Raw genomic sequence first — 18799 nt, forward strand, 5'->3', positions numbered from 1 at the left:
ATCTACCATTGGTATCTACAGATGTCTGGCCATATATACCTCTGTGGGTATATATATTTGTTACATATTTCTAACTATGTTGGAATATACCTACGGAGACATATATCTGTGTACATATGTCACTTGATGTGGGGTCTATATTAGAACATCAAAGTTTCAGAACTTAGAATGTTCTAATATCTACCCCTAATAAGCGAAAGCTGAAAATAATGAAGTTTCAGAAAAACAAATTATTTCCTAGGGAAAGAATTCGGTTGTCCATTCCTATCACTTCGCTCTTTTCAGCACTATGGTGGAAAGTTATGGGTCGGGTTCAGGTAAGTGTGTGATTGTGTGGATGTGAGGGTTAGGGCGGGGTAGGTGAGTTAGGGTTAGGGCGTGGGTGAGGTGTGTGTGCGATAGTGACGGACTTTAGGGTTAGGGTTTGGCTTAAGGTAAGTGGGTAGATAGTGGTGTTTGTACAGTTTAGTGTAGGGTTAGATGTAAGATTTTAAGTGTATGTGTGTGGATTGCTGTTTTTTTGGTGTGTTTGTGTTGTGTGTATGTGTTTTGGAACAGCAAATTGTTTACCTAGGAAAAATTTGCTGTTCTGAATTTTCGATGTTATCAGTTTTCGTTTACTAGGGGTTGATATGAGAACATTAGAAGTTCTGAAACTTCATTGTTCTAATATAGACACCAAGAAAAAACCAAAGGCAACTCCCAGTAGAAGACCAATAACCAAGAAAACAGCAGCTCTGGGAATAAACAAATGGAGTTGACTGTATCAGTCTAAATTAGTGTACGAAGCCAAGCATAAAAATGGATCCAAAGCCAAAAAATATATATCACATTAACGTCTTTTATTCCAATAGTACGTTTTCGTCCTTCCAAACAAAGCGACTTCATCAGATGTAACATAAAAACAGTCCCTAAACAACCATTTATATACCTATTTACGTTAATTACTTAATTAAAACCATCATTTATTCAAATGAGTTTGTTTAAAAACAGCCTATCAAATCTCGACATTCATGAATAATTCATCAAAGACTTTTTTTCTAACCTAAAAATCATACAAAGCTATTAATACCCTTCCACAAAAACATATTGCAACCAAAAATAGATTGTGTGGTCCTTTTCAAAAACCATACTTATTGTAAAACTATTCTATGTTAATTATAAAATCGTTTCTAAGCTAAATTTATAATACTTTCTTATGAGGAAATTAAAAATAGAGTTAACATTCAGAGTGAAGGGTGTAGTGCAAATACTCATGTTTCATAAAAATGTATATTAAAAATTGTTACATTAAATATCATACTTCATAATTTAGCAGATCTTAATTTCAGTAGTGGCATGATGGAAATAAATTCATTAAGGCCAGGGTGGTTGGTGGCATTTAAATTTAATTGTTGTTGATTGTGTGGATGTGAGGGTTAGGGCGGGGTAGGTGAGTTAGGGTTAGGGCGTGGGTGAGGTGTGTGTGCGATAGTGACGGACTTTAGCGTTAGGGTTTGGCTTAAGGTAAGTGGGTAGATAGTGGTGTTTGTACAGTTTAGTGTAGGGTTAGATGTAAGATTTTAAGTGTATGTGGGTGGATTGCTGTTTGTTTGGTGTGTTTGTGTTGTGTGTATGTGTTTTGGAACAGCAAATTTTTTACCTAGGAAAAATTTGCTGTTCTGAATTTTCGATGTTATCAGTTTTCGTTTACTAGGGGTTGATATGAGAACATTAGAAGTTCTGAAACTTCATTGTTCTAATATAGACACCTTGATGTGTATATGTGGACATATATATGTTGACATATATATGTGTAGGTGTCAGCATTTGCATGTATATCTGTTCATATATTTGTATATATATGTATATATCTTTGGATATTTATATATATATATATATATATATATATATATATATATATATATATATATATATATATATATATATATGTGTGACTACATCTATAGATATGTTGTATCCATTTAGATAGTGATATATTTGCACACACACACCCATCTAGCTGTAGGTATACATTCTCTGTACTGTTGCATGACTGGGCTGGGGTTAGGTTTCTGACGACATACAATTTCTGCATATCTGCTATGGCTTACAGGTAAATCATTTCGTGTATGGTGTGCATGGTCCTGGGTTCTGCCCTTGTAGAAGCTGTTTGTTTTGTTGCTGGACAGAACAGCGGCCATTGGATATGGTGTGCTTAAGGCACTTTCAAGCGGTTGTAAGCGGGTTTGTGCAGAGGTAAGCACTGCTGTCTTCCAGTCACAGTGTCTTACATCCAGGTAACTTTTGCTTAAACTGTGTTGGCGGTGCTTCACCCCACGCAAACACACTTGCACACGCTTACTGGTGCTTACATATGTTTACTACTGCTTATCTGTGCTTACGCCTGCTTACTACTGATTTATTCATTATGGTACTGACTCTTCACATGTGCATTTAATGCAGTACTCCAGTTCACATTTAAATGATATTTAGTAGATTGCAGAAATAAAATGTAAATAAATGTTCGTATACAGATTTCACATGGAAAATGGTATGTGCTGCAGTGGGACTCGAACCAGGAATGCCTGCTCATTAGGTGGATGGTCTGACCACTAAACTATTGCTGTGCTGCTTCATTTGCATATATCTTCCTTGTTATCCTCTTTAGCTTTTTAAGCTGCTTTAACCGTAGCTAAGTGATAGGCACACCCGTGCACCTACGGTTAGCTGTACTCAGAGTTTTAAAAATAAATAAAGGGGTTACTTCTTTTTATTTTTATGTCCTATTGCTGTTGTACACATGGGGGACTGTTGGTGGGGATATGCGGACACCTATGAGCGGTCTTGCTTATTTATTTACACTTTCTGCTGTTCTACTTTGCAGGGGCATATTTATCCTGAGAGCTCTGCTCTCAGACACGCCCCCTGCACTCGTACATGCTCCATGTTGGATTAGGAATTCAGGCAGCACACCTTCATTAATATATATGGCGGGCTGCTTTCCTCCACCTAAACTGCCGCTTCCATGCAGGACTAGACTAGTCCTGCACAGAAGATTAATAAATCCGGGGGTGAGTGTTTTACCTTAATAATTCAATATATTTCACCTCCAAAATACTAATAAAACTGTTTTCCTGTGACTTTCCACTCTTTTATACAGTCTTGCTTTTACTTTTTATTTTAAAGTACAACTAACATTGTTTTTCTAGTCAGAGTGTCAATTTGCTTACAGCTGTAGGGATTCCTCAGTAGTAAAGTTTACTTAAAAGCTGTTTTTCAGGGGTAGACATTATAGGATGAAGTTCAAGCTGTTTTCTTATTGGTTATTTCACTTTAGCTCCTCATCTTAGCAGTAGTTGGAAGATTCTTCGCATAGAGCAGGAAATACTGAATTCAGTAGATGCAAGTACTGTCATTGTCATTGTCATAGTTAACTCCACCACCTAGTTATACCTATATAAAATGCAGAGTTAACCAGGAGTACAATATTACATGTCGAAAGCTGATCTCATAGGCGGTGTAGACAGATTATTTACTACTTACCTGGTGTTGGTCCTCAAACCTATATATATATATATATATAGGCTGTACATCATTTTGTCGATCGCACTTCATGCGATTTACATTTGTACGAAAGCATTCACTGTTGTAAGGCTCGACATTGTGATGCAGATCACACTATAGTGGGGATCGGGAAATGTACCCTTTCCCTCACTATAATGCGATCCCGGAGTTTGTATATTTAAGTAACAGGTTGTGGGGAGGGACAGCACCCCAAATGGGGGGCTTGCCCCCCTGCAAACACTTTTTTACTGTACAAGTCACAGTAATACTGTTCGCGGAAGTATGGTGAATGTTCAAATTATATTGAATATGAACATTCACCACTTCGGAGTTCGACTTTGTGTTCAACATTTTAAATTTTGCATTTTTGTTTCGAATTAGTAGCGATTCACCATTGTTTAATTTGGCAAAATAATAGTAAACCATATATATATATATATATATATATATATATATATATATATATATATATATATATATATGTATATATATAAACGGATCCCCTTAAAAGGATCAAAATTTCTCTGATCATAGAAGACCAGAGGATTGAAGTTTTGAAATATTGAACCTTGTGAATGGAGTTGTCATACAGTGTGGAACAAGAACTTTACTGTTCTCTTCACTGTAGTGCAATCTCAGAGTTGGTATATTTAAGTAGCAGAGGGTAAGAAGTTTTCATGCTTAAGATTTTTTTTTTCATAGGTTTGATATTTCAGAACTTCGATCCTCTGGTTTTGATGATCAGAGGTTCTATGTTCTGGAATTTTGATCTTATGAAGTAGACCCAGAGAGAGAGAGAGAAAGAGAGAGAGATCTATATATGTATATGTATCCATTATCTAAATCTGTATCAGTATAGATATAAGTATAGATGGTAATGGAAACCCTTCTGTAGGGCTGGATTCAAGTAATTTTACCATAACGAATATTAATGAATGGCTCCAGAAAAAAACGGGACTTGTGTCGAATGATTATATGCCTACAGACAATTCTACATTTGGTGAGCATTTGGATGCCTTTGAAGGGTCTATATCACATCAGCAAATGCTAAAAATAGTGTAAAGATTCTTGGGACTTCTTTAGTAAATGTAATTTTTTGGGTTTTGATGAATCTATGGTTTTCTTCACAGTAGATGTAAAGGATTTGTATAAAAGCATTTCCCATAATGTCGGTATACAGTGATTTACAGAATTTCTGCACACTAATACTGACCTATCTCAGGATAAATTAAACTTGTGTGTGGATTTGCTTAACCTGGTATTAAATAGCAACTGTATATTTTTTTGAGAATCAATATTTCTTGCAGCATAAAGGGGTGGCTATGGGATCAGCATGTGGTTCACTTTATGTCAACGTAGTTATGGTAGAGTGGGAAAAGTATGTTTTTAACAGCCCATACAAAGATTTGTGGTACCTTTCCAACAGGTACCTGGATGACATTTTTATTGTATTGAAAGGAGATGTGAAGGAAATACCTGAGTTTCTTGAATATCTGAATTATACTACTGATTTCTTAAAATTTACACATGATACAGGATACGATTACATCTCATATTTAGATGTCATGTTGGTTAAGGATTATGTGAATAAAAGGTTTATTTCAAGAATATTTAGACAACCTATATATTCCAACTCCTTCTTACACTACACAAACTCTCACACCACAACTCAGAAAAAAGCTGTACTTAAAAGGACAATTTGTCTGTGCAGCAAGAATTAGCATATTATATGGAGATTTTTTGGAAGAATGTAACACACTTAAGGGTATGTTTCAAAGAAGAGGCTACCTGGATGGATTTATAGATAATTATTTGAAAGAAATGATATGTAAGAGGAGGGAAAATTATTTTACCCTTATGTTGGAAGTGAATATTAAAAAAATATGGCTTGCTTAACACTAATGCATCTCTACCTGTGAGTGCCTATGTTACATCTAGGAATAATTATAAATGTAGTTTTATTACAACATATTCTGCAGATTGTGAAGTTTTTAAATGGATTTTGAACAAAAACTGGTGTGTGATGAATAATAACATAGAGATGAATAAGAAATTAGGAAATCATCCATTATATTTAGAAAAGAGCTCAGCTTTAAAACATATTTTGAGCATACAGATAAGTAGGACATTAAGGAAGTACAAAATATGTCTGGAGACTATCCCTAGGATTCAGCAAGCTCTGCATGGCATGCAGAAATAGTGCAAGAGCTGCTGCAGGCTATATGGCTGCCGTGCGATCCAGGAATAAGCTCACTGGATGTGAACAAGCACTCCTGCACTATTTCTGCATGGACACAGCCCCTGCATGCGAATTACCTCATTTACTGGTGAAAACCATGCAAATGAGGTGAATTAGTGATCCAGGAAGCAGGAAGACCTCCCTGCAGGAATAGTGTAGACCTCAGAAAAATCCAGTAGCTGAATACATTTCTGCAAACTACAAAAACGGAGCCATGACAGCTCATAAAAACTCATGTATTAGAAGGGGTAGGCATGCCAAAGGCCAAATATATGGTCATAGGCAAGAAAATTAGTTTCAAAATGATAAAAAATTTGTTTTTGGCCGATTCTGGCTGTTTAAGGGCAGGGCAGTGGTGCGCAAATGGGATCAGCCCAAAAATAATTAAAAAAAGCTGGAAATAAGCTTTTAAACCAAAATCATAATTTTGCTATAATAGTCAATGGCATACATAATGCAACAAGACCATGGAATAGTGGTTGCTAAGGGGGAAGTCTAAATGTCGGATTAGTAACCATGCATTAGCAGTCAATCCTATGCAAATGAGGGCAATGGTACTGAATCAAAGATTTCCCCTCAGTGCTAGCTTGCACCCAACCATGTAGGTGCATTAAGACCACGGTGTAAGCCTAAGAGCTAGATGACTTCATAAGGGGGTGTGTCATCCATGCTGTGAGCTTATTGGAGCCCTGTGGCCTGTATTTGAGCTTAGCTAAGCACAGCTAAGGCAGGAGGTGTGTCTAAGGCTATATTATCTCCTACTAAGAAATGCAGAGTGTGATCGTCTCCAGGGAGGTGTTTACATTGCCTAAACTGGTGTGCGTGGTGTGCACCGGGTTGTAAACCAAAAAAAAAAAAACCCAGAAAATAGCAGCTCCATTTACATTTGAGTACTGGGTTTGTGCTGTGCACCTTGTGGCTTAAACAGGAAGGCAAGGGGAAGGAAATATAGCAGTAGGAAGGCAATCAAGGAGAACTAGCATAGCTGGCAGGTGAAATGTATCAGAACCAGCCAGTTACACAGGCAGCAGCCCATCCCAACCCAGCACACTACTATAAACTATGCAAACACCTTTCCCTCTGTTTTTTCCCACAAACTCTACACCACCGGTGTACACAAACAGGGAAATTTTACCTAACAAAAGTGACAAAATGATAGGGGCTGCTTTTGCTCTCATAAATCAACATGTGGAAGAGGCTGAGGGTGGTGAGGATGAGAATGCTGACGACCAACCCACAGTGAGGAGAAGGAGAAGAGTGTACAGAACCAGAGTAACCTAACAGGAGCTACATGAGCTGGAGATAGTGGAGTGCTATAAGGTGAACAGGGATCTCCTTACAACAAACTGTTGAGCTGTGCCAGCCACGCCTCACACACAAAACAAATAGAGGAAAACCCATCCCAGTGGATAACAAGATATGTGTAAGTTTAAGAATACTAGCCACAGGTACCTTCCAAAGGCCAACTGAGGATATCATGGGGATCTCACGGGCATCAGCATCCAGGGTACTCCACCAGTTCCTGGATGCCATGTCAACATATGGTAGTGAGGACATATATGTCCACAACACCTGTGAGGCATTGACCAGCAATATGCGTCTCTTCCACCAAATAGCAGAATCCCCTGAGGTAGCGGTTACTATAGACTGCATGCACATCAAAGCAATGTCCGGCAAGTGGGGTAGGGTCTACATAAACCGCAAGGGCTTCCCCTCCATCAACTGCCAGGTCATGTGCGATGCCCAGGGCATTATAATGAATGTGTATGCTGGCAGCCCTGGAAGCTATCACAACTCTCACAGCTGGCATATGATGCAGCTGTATCAGAGATTTGCCAATGGGGACATTCCATATGGCCACCTAGTGGGGGATGCTGGTTATGCACTGGAGACGTGGCTGATGACACCCATCAGAAATTCACACACACCCGAACAAGAACTCCATAATGAGGCACACGCACATGCACAGACCACAATCATAATGGAGTGTGTGTTGGGAATCTCAAGTCACGGTTCCGGTGCCTGGACATATCTGGTGGAGCCTTGCAGTACTCACCAGTTACATGTACCCAAATTGTCATCATATGTGCCATTCTACACAATATGATCCTGCAGAAACAGCTGCAGCAGGAACAGCATGGGGCAGGGCCACACAGTCCACCCCCACACCATTGCCAAGGGCAGCACAGGCACAGAGTGACTCAGAGGTGAAACAACCTGAGCCTGCCCCTGTAGGCAGAATCAGGGATGCCCAGTATGCCCAGGCCTTGGCGAAGAGGCAATGCATAGCACATACACTGACACGGTAGGAACCCAAGGAATGACACCTGTCTCTGACTCGCACATACAGTAAAAGGGATGCCAAACATGACACTACATGTGCTTTACCATGTATAGGGAGTGTACTATTTGCATCCGACATAGTCAGCCCTCCAGCACTATCCTCAGTACTGGCACAGCTACAAGGTAAGTCACTCTCACTATCAATTGCTGAATGGAGTAGTATGTTCTTCTACTTGTATCTATGGTACGGATGTGAACATGCAAGGGAAATGGGTGGCTGAATGGGATGGCAGCAGATAGTAGACACCTATATTGGCAGCATGAAATCCATAACAAATACTGGTGTCAACACAGTAGGCAGTACTAGACAAGGTGACAAAACCCACTGCAGAACATGTGGTGGTCCAAATGTGTCTCCATAGGACACACACATGCATGTCAGTGAGGCTCACATACCTAATAACAGTCTCAGCCAGCAGAACAGGTGTAGATGAACACAAAAAAGGCTGTGCTAAGGCCTCCCATTGATGACAATGGAGAACAGCCCCCCTCTAGACCTACACAGACAGACTACAACAGGTCAGGCAGTGGGATGTTAGTTCTGAAGGGTAAGAAGTCTGAAACTGAAATGTAGGTCAATAAAACCTAAGAACTGTACTACACTGATATGCCTCTAATCTGCATGATAGGTGAGAATACATAATGAAATGGAAGCCAACAGAGTAACTGAAATACCAGTATGGTCAGAGCAAATGTTTGCAGTTGTCAAGTGTGCCCCCTCCTCCCACAATCCTATGTAGAAATGTAGTAACATGTACATGTGGGTATAGTAACAGCGGAGCACAGATTACCTGAGCTGGCCAAATTAGCAGAAAATATTGTTGCACATGTACATTATGCAGGGCTCTGTGTGTTAAGTTGTTGTGTGTTGTATATTGTGTGAAAGTGGTCAGCATGTAGGCATGGAAGGTTTTGTCCCAGTGGCCACTGGCCAGTACTGTTGATGACAGGGCCAAATTCTCACAACTGCAGTACCAAACACAGTGCATCCCAGCAAGACACAATCCAGCAGTAATCCATACTAATTATTCAGATGTAATATCTGTCACCATCTGAAAGATGGACATGGCATGAATGTGGACCCAGACATACAAACAGTACACAGGTGGAAATACCATGAGAGTGTATAAAATGTTACTGTCAAATGGACACACCTTTGGATTTGTACACACAGGTTAGCAGCACATTAGTTGGCTGTGTAGTATGGAATACTGATGTAGTCTGGCTAAACACTGGCAGACCACAAAGATCTCAAGTATGAAGTATTGAGAAACAGCTGATGTCCCTGCACAAGCCAGCATAAGGGAAATTCTCCACTTATATCTGTGAGGCAGCTGCAAGTAGCTTCCATAGCACACATGCACTCAGCTCACCCCACCATCAGCCACCGGTACCTCACAGGTCATATCCCTGCTGTTAGGCATGAGTACAATATGACCCCCACTTCTGTATGGGAATACCCACAGAATGCAGCATGTTGAAGAGGTGTCCCATGCAAGTGTGCCCCTAGCTGTAAGCAGCACCTTGCCAGCATCCACACCAATGGATAAATAGGGACAGAGACAATTGCCATTAACACATTGCACACCTACCCTGTCAACCCAGGGGAATATAGTGACTTGCAGCCTGGGACTGTAGGAGTGACAGAATGCACTGGTCTGCTACAGATGGCCTGCATCACTACCAAATGCCCTGCAGTCCTCTGTCAAAGGCCTGTCTCTCGCCCATACTGCCAGTGTATGTTATCTCATGGACTCCGAAATAATGAGAAAACACATTCCACAGAACACAAATGGAAGACCATGTCAACAAATTCCAGTAGCAAGTCCACCATGTCCTACTTCATGAACTGTGGACCAACCCGTAAATACTACTGGGATGAAGTGATAACTATACGGATACTTATCAGATATCATTTTCATAATGCCAGGAAGAGGATAGAATAACAGAGGGGGGGAGGGAGCATGGATGCCATGTAGTGTGTGAAGTCTGAAACTCTGATGTGTACACATACTATCCCTGCCTGCAAACACAGGAATGGGTGGCTACAAACCTGCTCATAAACTACAATGTGAAGGGGTAATGACCAGAAATATGAGCCTTGCCTCTGGGTAACCTGTGTTAATCTGTACAGCTGTGAGGTATGGCCACAGCAAGATATGACCATTCTGTCATATCGATAGACGTACAAGCATGGGATCCTCAGCCACCACAGTACCAAGGTGCTGTACCATTTACACAGACCCATCAGCAAGTGTCTGCAGATCCCCCTCCAGAATGGCATGATTGTGCAAGAATATGTAGGCTGCAGACCACAATACTGGACACAGCTTCATTCATCTTGTATTCCCCAGGAAATTACTGCGAGCAAATATGTAAATCTGTCAGTAGTTGATGACATAAAACATCACAGGGTAAAACAGTACATATGTCTGAATATCTCTGCTAACACCAAAACCACATAGCAGAAGCAGCACAGACACAATTATTTACAGTATTCCCCATCCTTTGCCCATTGTGACCCCATATTGTCAACCTATCTACAGATATCCTGCAGAAACAGGTTGCTAGCTGTAGGTGTATAACACAAATGCCTGCATTGGAGTACAACCTACCTGGAATGGATTCACACATTCAGTACAAAAGGTCATACTGGGCATGCTTCCACACTTAGAGAAATTAAGCCCATGTCTGGCAACAACAGTGGACCATGCATATCTGTCAGTCACAGTTATCTGTGCATACACTCCACATTGCACACCAGTCATGCTTTGCACACACATCGGTTAGAAATACACACATATATCTAAGGACAACACACTATAATAGGTCAAACATACACATACATAGATGTGGGGAAGAGAGTGACAGAGAGTGACAAAGAGCTCCCCATCATGAGGCCTGTCTCACCCAGCACACATCCAATTGGCCAATATCACATGATTTGCAAATGTCTATCACTTTAGACATTTGCTTCTGGTAGCCCTCAGCACTATAGTGTCTGTGGTGCTTGTGATAACTGTGTAACATTACAGTAGAAGTCATTATTCATCTAGCAGTTGCATACACAGTCATGTCAAATGTAAAGCTGTGTGTGACTGAGTGTTGTGTATGTGCCTCCAGAGGAATGGTTTATAGATCATTGTACAACAAACATCTCATTAATATTCAAAAACGTGCACGCTGATTGGCAGCGTGCATGTTGTAAATCTGAATTATAGTAATGGAAAAAGGTCCGGTCGCCTGGACTTTTTCCATTACTATAACTTTTTTTTTACAGCAACGGAGAACGCAAGATCTCCATTGCTTTACACTGTCTCGCTATGTTAAACAAGTTTAACATAGCGAGACAGCTTTAAAAAAGCAACGGAGATTCTCCGTTGCTTTTTTAAAGCTGTCTCGCTATGTTAAACTCCTTTAACATAGTGAGTCAGTTTGTAAAAAGCAATGGAGATCTTGCTTTCTCTGTTGCTTTTTTCAAAACTGTCTTGCTATGTTAAATGGGTTTAACAAAGCGAGACAGCTTTAAAAGCAACGGAGATTCTCCGTTGCCTTTTTTAAAGCTGTCTCGCTATGTTAAACCCATTTAACATAGCAAAACAGTTTGTAAAAAGCAACAGAGATCTTGCTTTCTCCATTGCTTTTGCCCACAGCTCTGATGTACTGCATAGGCATGCGCAGTACATCAGAACTGCCGCAGAATACCAGACAGCTGCAGAAGGGCAGCAAGGAGGCATTATACAATGCCATTATTTAAGAAAAGTAGTTTTTTTTTCTTAAATAATGTCATTGTATAATAGCAATAACCCACTTCTGGGTGTGGGTAATGTTGGATTTACCCACAGTTGGCTTTGTTTGGCCACTCGGGCTTCGCCCTCATGACCAAACCACACCAACCGTGGGTAAATCCAGCATTACCCACACTCAGGCATGGGTTATTGCTATATTCACACACACTGCACTCTCCATTACCCTACTTTAGCTAGTCTGCTGGTGTCATTTTCCTTGAAATACACCTTTGCAGAATGGCTAGCCCTATAAGCTATGTGGCATGTGTGATAAATGCGGTACACTATAGTAGCAATAAATAGCTAGGTAGGGGTTTGAATCTCAGTACTGGCAAGTGTGTGTTTGTCATCAGTATCCTGTGTGGAGGTAGCTGTGATTGTGTAATAACAGGACTCATTGTGGCGTGGGTTTTGCAAAATTCTTATATTGAGGATCTACTATATGTCACAATGTCCACCTTACAAGGACAACAGATGTCAAACAGCAGAGAGGCTGGTGTAGACAAGCTATACCCCTACATGTGACATTATGGATTGGTGAACAATATAGGCAACCCTTGTATTACCCAGAGAACACTCTCCACCCATGTCTCATACACAAACACACTTGGCTAGGCAACAACCACTATAATGGTATTTCCCTGCAAATTGCCCACAGATAGTAACCATGGTGTGATTGCAGTGGACTACAGAGGACATGGCACCATGTTCCATCCCTAAACAAGGCAAATAATTGCTTACAGTGATCCTTTGCTATGTTCCCCACTGGATGCTTGCACAACTGTAGAGTCTGAAAATGTAACCCACAAAGGGAATACCATGTCTTATACACATGCCCTGTATGGACAGATGCCACTAAAACCAGTGAAGGCATGTATCATGCTGTCAATGTAGGTGCAGGCACAACCTCAGTTCTATAGCCAGTTCTCACCACATGAGGTCAGGAATGCCACATCAGATGATGACAATCTGTCCACACAATGTGCCCCAGAGACCCCAGGTAAAGGTCCACATGTCACAGAACATGCATGTAGGACATGTGCACAAGACACCATCCATGTTATGGAATATAGAACACATACATGGCAAGCATTGCACAGCACTGGCCACCCACAATAGTAACCCAGATAGTGGATGGTGAATACAATGCCCACCTGTGTGGGCCAATCCAGGGACTACACCCCTGAGCCACATTGGAGACCATTGTCATGTGACCTGATGCCAAGGTATACCCATTGCCTATCCTTGTACAGCCTTCTGGCACAGTCAACTACTACACACCTGTGAAGCAATGAACCCATGCATGTCAGTACTGGCAAATGTGTGTCTGTGTGTGTGTGGGAGATTAATGATTTTGAAGCCATTCACACTCACTACACCTCACATTGCCCTACTGTAACATGCCTTCTGATGTCAGTCACCTTGAAATACCCTTTGGCCATATATCAACCTGCTAAGCTCTGTGGCGCATCTGATACCTGCGTAATACTGTAATGCAGAAAATTAGTTAGTTAGGAGCTCTAATCCTGACCCTGTCAACTGTGATAATGTGTTTAAGTCCCTGAGAAAGTGTGGTTGTGTCCTCCTTGACGCTTGCTTTTGTGGACAGACACATGTACTACACTTACCTTATCCCTCCTTTATCACTGTTGCTGATGTCACTCACCTTCAAAGATACCTTTGGACAGCTCTCCAACATATAAGCTCTGTGGTGTGTGCAATAACTGCATAGCAATGTAATAACAATGCATAGTCAGGCAGGGGACTGAAACCCATTACTGGTAAGTGTGTGTTTGTATGTATTATCAGTGTCCTGTTGGGGGTGATTGTGTAATGACAGGGTCCATTGCAGTGTGGATTTTGCCACATCATCATATTGAGGAGCTACATGTCCCATTGTTAACATTACAAGGCCAAAATTTTCCAAACATTGTAGAGATTCTACTCAACAATCCTCAGCCATAAATGTGTACAACCATGTGCAATTACCATGTGATAGTATGGATTAGTAAACAATATAGGCAACCGTCATAATGTCCAGATATCACTCTCCACCCATGGATCAGACACAAACATGCTTAGCTCTTACTCTCCTACCCACTTCCTTTCTTACTTTGTCTCTGTCTGTCTCTCTCACTCCCTATCTGGTGGATGTGGAAAAGTATGCCTGCATTGCTTAGGCAGCAGCTTGTGTTTTGTAAGTGATGCTCATGATCAGCTGATGGCCTGTGCATGAATTGCAGTCCCCCATTAGCTGATTGCATGTGGAACAGCTGTGATATAATTCCTATAACCAATTGCATGAAAACACACCTATAATTAAGAACATCGTGTGGGTGTTGCCCCTTTTCATTCACTGTGAGCAGGACTTCATGTGGGTGTTTGACAAACAGCATCACAGAGGGTAGTTGGATATACCTCTTACAACATACACTGTGAAGACAGGCCAACAAACAGGAGGGGGGAGTTCCAGACATGAGGACAGAATGTAAGTATTGCTCTTCTACATTTGAAGTAATGTTGGTTTAACAGGGTTTGTGTGGATATGGCTGTTCTACATGATTTAATATATGTCATGACAGTGTTATGTGGTTGAGGAAACTCCCACCTGTAGGGATATCTGCAGACTGGCCAGTATTTGGAGTCTTACATGTGCTGTGTTACTCACACATTTCCTATTGCTAGAAATGCAGTAGCATACTCTGAGGACTGCAGTCAGTACATGGTGACAGGCATGAGAGTTACTGACTTCATATCTCTCAAAAGACATATGTCACAACAAACCCTGTTACAGCAGTACATTTATGGGTTTATCACAGCAACATGTCAATATTGTCCCTGTGCTAGTGCCTCCAGCCACAACTCTGTCAACCTTTGTACATATGTCATGTAGTAAGAGGTGCATATGTTCAGTACATCATTATTTACTGACATCATACTTTATAACAAGCCAGTGAGATATCAGACTGTCACACTGCTAGACATGTTATGTATAGTAGGCCTTATATCTGAGGACAAAACCTGGATATTCTGTTGTAGTCTGTACAGTAGTGAGGTCTGTGTACTTATGGTGATTGTTGACATAGTATGTAGTGTGAATATGTACCTTGGCCTGTGTACAGACTGTGGTAGATGTCATTGTTCTTGGTCCTGTGCTATGTGTTGTTGTATGCTGCTGCAGTCTATTTTTAAATGTAATGATGCTATCACTAGTGATTTACTATTTTCTGTGGAATTACATAATGTCAAATATTATAACATTCGTAAAAACATTGATAAACATTGTGATACCATCATTAAAAGAAAGTTCAATAAACTGAACAGAGACCTCAGGGAATATAGGGAGGGGCGACAGTATCCCAATCCACCTCACCCTAGAGGCATGAATTTTCAAGTCCCTGAGTTTCACCAGAGTTCTGTTCCTAATGCTGAAACGGTAATACCAGCTACAGGGGAGGGTGAGGACAATGGTCCTATTGATATACTTGGGCAAACAGATGAGAGTTTTTTACCCAGAAGATCAGAACGTATTTGGAACCAACAAGGGGGACAAGCCTTCCCAGTTTACCCGATTTTTTCTCAAGGCAGGGACAACCAAGCGCAGGGGAGAGGGACGAGCAGGAATCAAGCCTGGCAATAGATAAAAGTATTACTGTCACAAACCTAGGTGCGTATCAATTACATAGTAAGAAGGGTTACCATATTTATAATTACAGTGAAGTACCTGTAACTGAAGCATGTTTTGATTTATTTACAAAAGGCTTTAAATTTGTTCCTGCTAGAGGTAGCCAATTGGTTAACAGCATTCTTGACCTTAAAATGCTTATTCGAAAATTAAGCTTTCAACATTTATTTGGTTATGGCCCTGTTGCTCCAAGTATGTTTTTAAAAAAGTCCAGTGCATTTAACCCGCCATTACACCCACAGTTATGTAATTTGGAGTATAGAATTGAAAGGGAAATACGTAAAGAACTAGGCCAGGTTCGTTTTGAACATAATTTAAGTGAGGAGAAATATACAGTTTTGTACGACCTAGCACATAACCACTCCATCCGGGTAATGCAACCGGACAAGGGAGGGGGCACTGTTTTTATGAGCCAGGTTTTATATGAAAGCAAAATGGGGGAAATACTATATGATACCAACAAATACACTGTTACATCTATTCAAGAGATACATCTCTCATATAAAAAGGTTGATTTAACTATAAAGGACCTGTTAGACCAGGAGGTCATTGAATTTGACACCTTCTCTTTTTTAGAAAATCACCATCCTAAGGTACCCACTATTTTTGGGGTACCTAAAATACACAAATGTATGGAAGATCCACCACTACGGCCTATTGTGGCCGCACAGGGCTCGAAGACCCATTCAATAGCTAAATTCCTAGATTGGAAGCTCAAACAGGTTTGGGGGAAAGAGTCACACCTCATTAAGGACTCTTGGGAATTTTTGCGGAGAGTCACTAATGAATTGTATAGGCCTAACCTTACGTTTTTAACAATTGACGTCGTGGATTTGTTTTCAGTAATCCCCACTGACATGGGACTGGAATGGTTAGAGGAGGCTCTATGGGAGTGCGCAGGGATTACAGGCAACGATGTAAATACGATTATGACTCTGGTTGAGTTGGTATTACAAAATAATTACATATGCTATGGGGGTGAGTATTTTTAACAAATAACTGGGGTGTCAATGGGGGCTAATTTTGCTCCAACCTATGCAGATATAATTATGGCTGTCTGGGAGAAGAAATTTGTCCACAATAGTGGTTTTGAAAAGTACTGGAATCATTACTCCAGATTCCTGGACGACATCTGCATTTTTTGGGTTGGTCCCATTGAGACCATTCAGGAGTTTATCACCTATATTAGGGGTACCACTAGTTTCTTAAACTTTACCTACGAGACATCTGTGGAATCCGTTCATTACTTAGATGTAACTATAAGTAAGGAGACAGCAGGGTTTACCTCTACAGTGTATAGAAAGCCAACTTTTTCAAATAGTTATTTGCATTTCTCTAGTTCACACCCAGAGTTTCAAAAGAGGGGTATAATTAAGGGACAGTTTGTCAGGGCCTCACGAATGACATCTCAGGACCATCAATTTAATAATGAATGTGACAAGTTGACAACAATGCTTATGGATAGGGGGTATCCCGTAACCATGATTAATTTGGTAAAGGAAGAAGTTTTGAAAGGCAGACTTACAAGATTTAAGCCTATTTTGGGGCAAGAGGGTTTAGTTACCGAGCAGGGCAAGGGTAAATTCAACAGTGAAGGACAACAATTATTGTTCATTACAGAATATAGTGGCAATGTTGGGATGCTTAGCAGGATTATTGACAGGGAATTTAAATCCTTTCAGGAACTGACAGACCTTAACAGATTCAAGACTATAACCCTTAAAACTGTATATAAAAAAGGTTTTAATATCAAGAGAATTTTAGAGATGGGTCCTACACAACACCAATCTGAAAATCCCCGCAAGGGCACCTTCAAGTGCGGACGGTGTTCCCAGTGTAAATACATTCTTAACAAAGGGTCAGTATACTTGGAAAGTAGAAATAGGAAGATCAGTTCCAAAAGATTTTACAATTGTCTTTCCTATGGGGTTGTTTATTTGGCAGTGTGCCAGTCATGCCAGGCATTTTATGTGGGGAAGACCAAAAGACAACTCCGTAGAAGGGTGTACGAGCACCTTTATGACATACAAAAATGTGACAGAAACAATGCACTTTATAAGCATAGTTTAGCATGCTCTGAAGCTATTTTCACTTTTTTTGTTTTGGATTCCGTTTCTCAGGATGCCAGGGGTGGACCATGGGAGATATTATTGTCCCATAGAGAGACACACTGGCAAATTCTTTTGGAATCCAGTAGATTCCCTGGGCTCAATGAAGCGATATCTATTGTCCCATATTTAAAGTTAAAATCTGACAGGATTTAAAAAAAAAATTTTAACATGCAACACATTAGGAACGTTATAATACAACAACATTTTTAAAAAAAATAACTATGGTTATAAAATTATGACAATATTTTATGTTTTGCAAAATGTTTTTAATTGGTGTTTTTAACTTAGAGGGTTGATGTATCATATACATGGACACACTGAACTTTTACAATGGACGCTTGTGTCTTTAAGTTTGATTTATCAATTAATTCATTAGTGTTAAGTGTGATGTTTTGAGTATTTATACCTGTGGGATTCAATTTCATTTTGTCTGATGAAGTCATACTTTTGATGAAAACGTGTGCACTACATTGTTGGCGTTAGCGTTGTAATAAACTTTTCTGTTTAGTCGAGCTTTGAGCCTTATTGTGAGCTGATCGATCACCGTATTACTATACCAGTGGAATTTGCTTCCGACCATTTTTTGGTTTATTGGTTTTTCTTTATTTGTGCTTTGTTATTAGCTGTGATATAATTCCTATAACCAATTGCATGAAAACACACCTATAATTAAGAACATCGTGTGGGTGTTGCCCCTTTTCATTCACTGTGAGCAGGACTTCATGTGGGTGTTTGACAAACAGCATCACAGAGGGTAGTTGGATATACCTCTTACAACATACACTGTGAAGACAGGCCAACAAACAGGAGGGGGGAGTTCCAGTCATGAGGACAGAATGTAAGTATTGCTCTTCTACATTTGAAGTAATGTTGGTTTAACAGGGTTTGTGTGGATATGGCTGTTCTACATGATTTAATATATGTCATGACAGTGTTATGTGGTTGAGGAAACTCCCACCTGTAGGGCTATCTGCAGACTGGCCAGTATTTGTAGTCTTACATGTGCTGTGTTACTCACACATTTCCTATTGCTAGAAATGCAGTAGCATACTCTGAGGACTGCAGTCAGTACATGGTGACAGGCATG

This window comes from Protopterus annectens, chromosome 13.part0 (assembly GCF_019279795.1).
Source record: "Protopterus annectens isolate FY-2018-M chromosome 13.part0, PAN1.0, whole genome shotgun sequence".
Classification (NCBI taxonomy): domain Eukaryota; kingdom Metazoa; phylum Chordata; order Ceratodontiformes; family Protopteridae; genus Protopterus; species Protopterus annectens.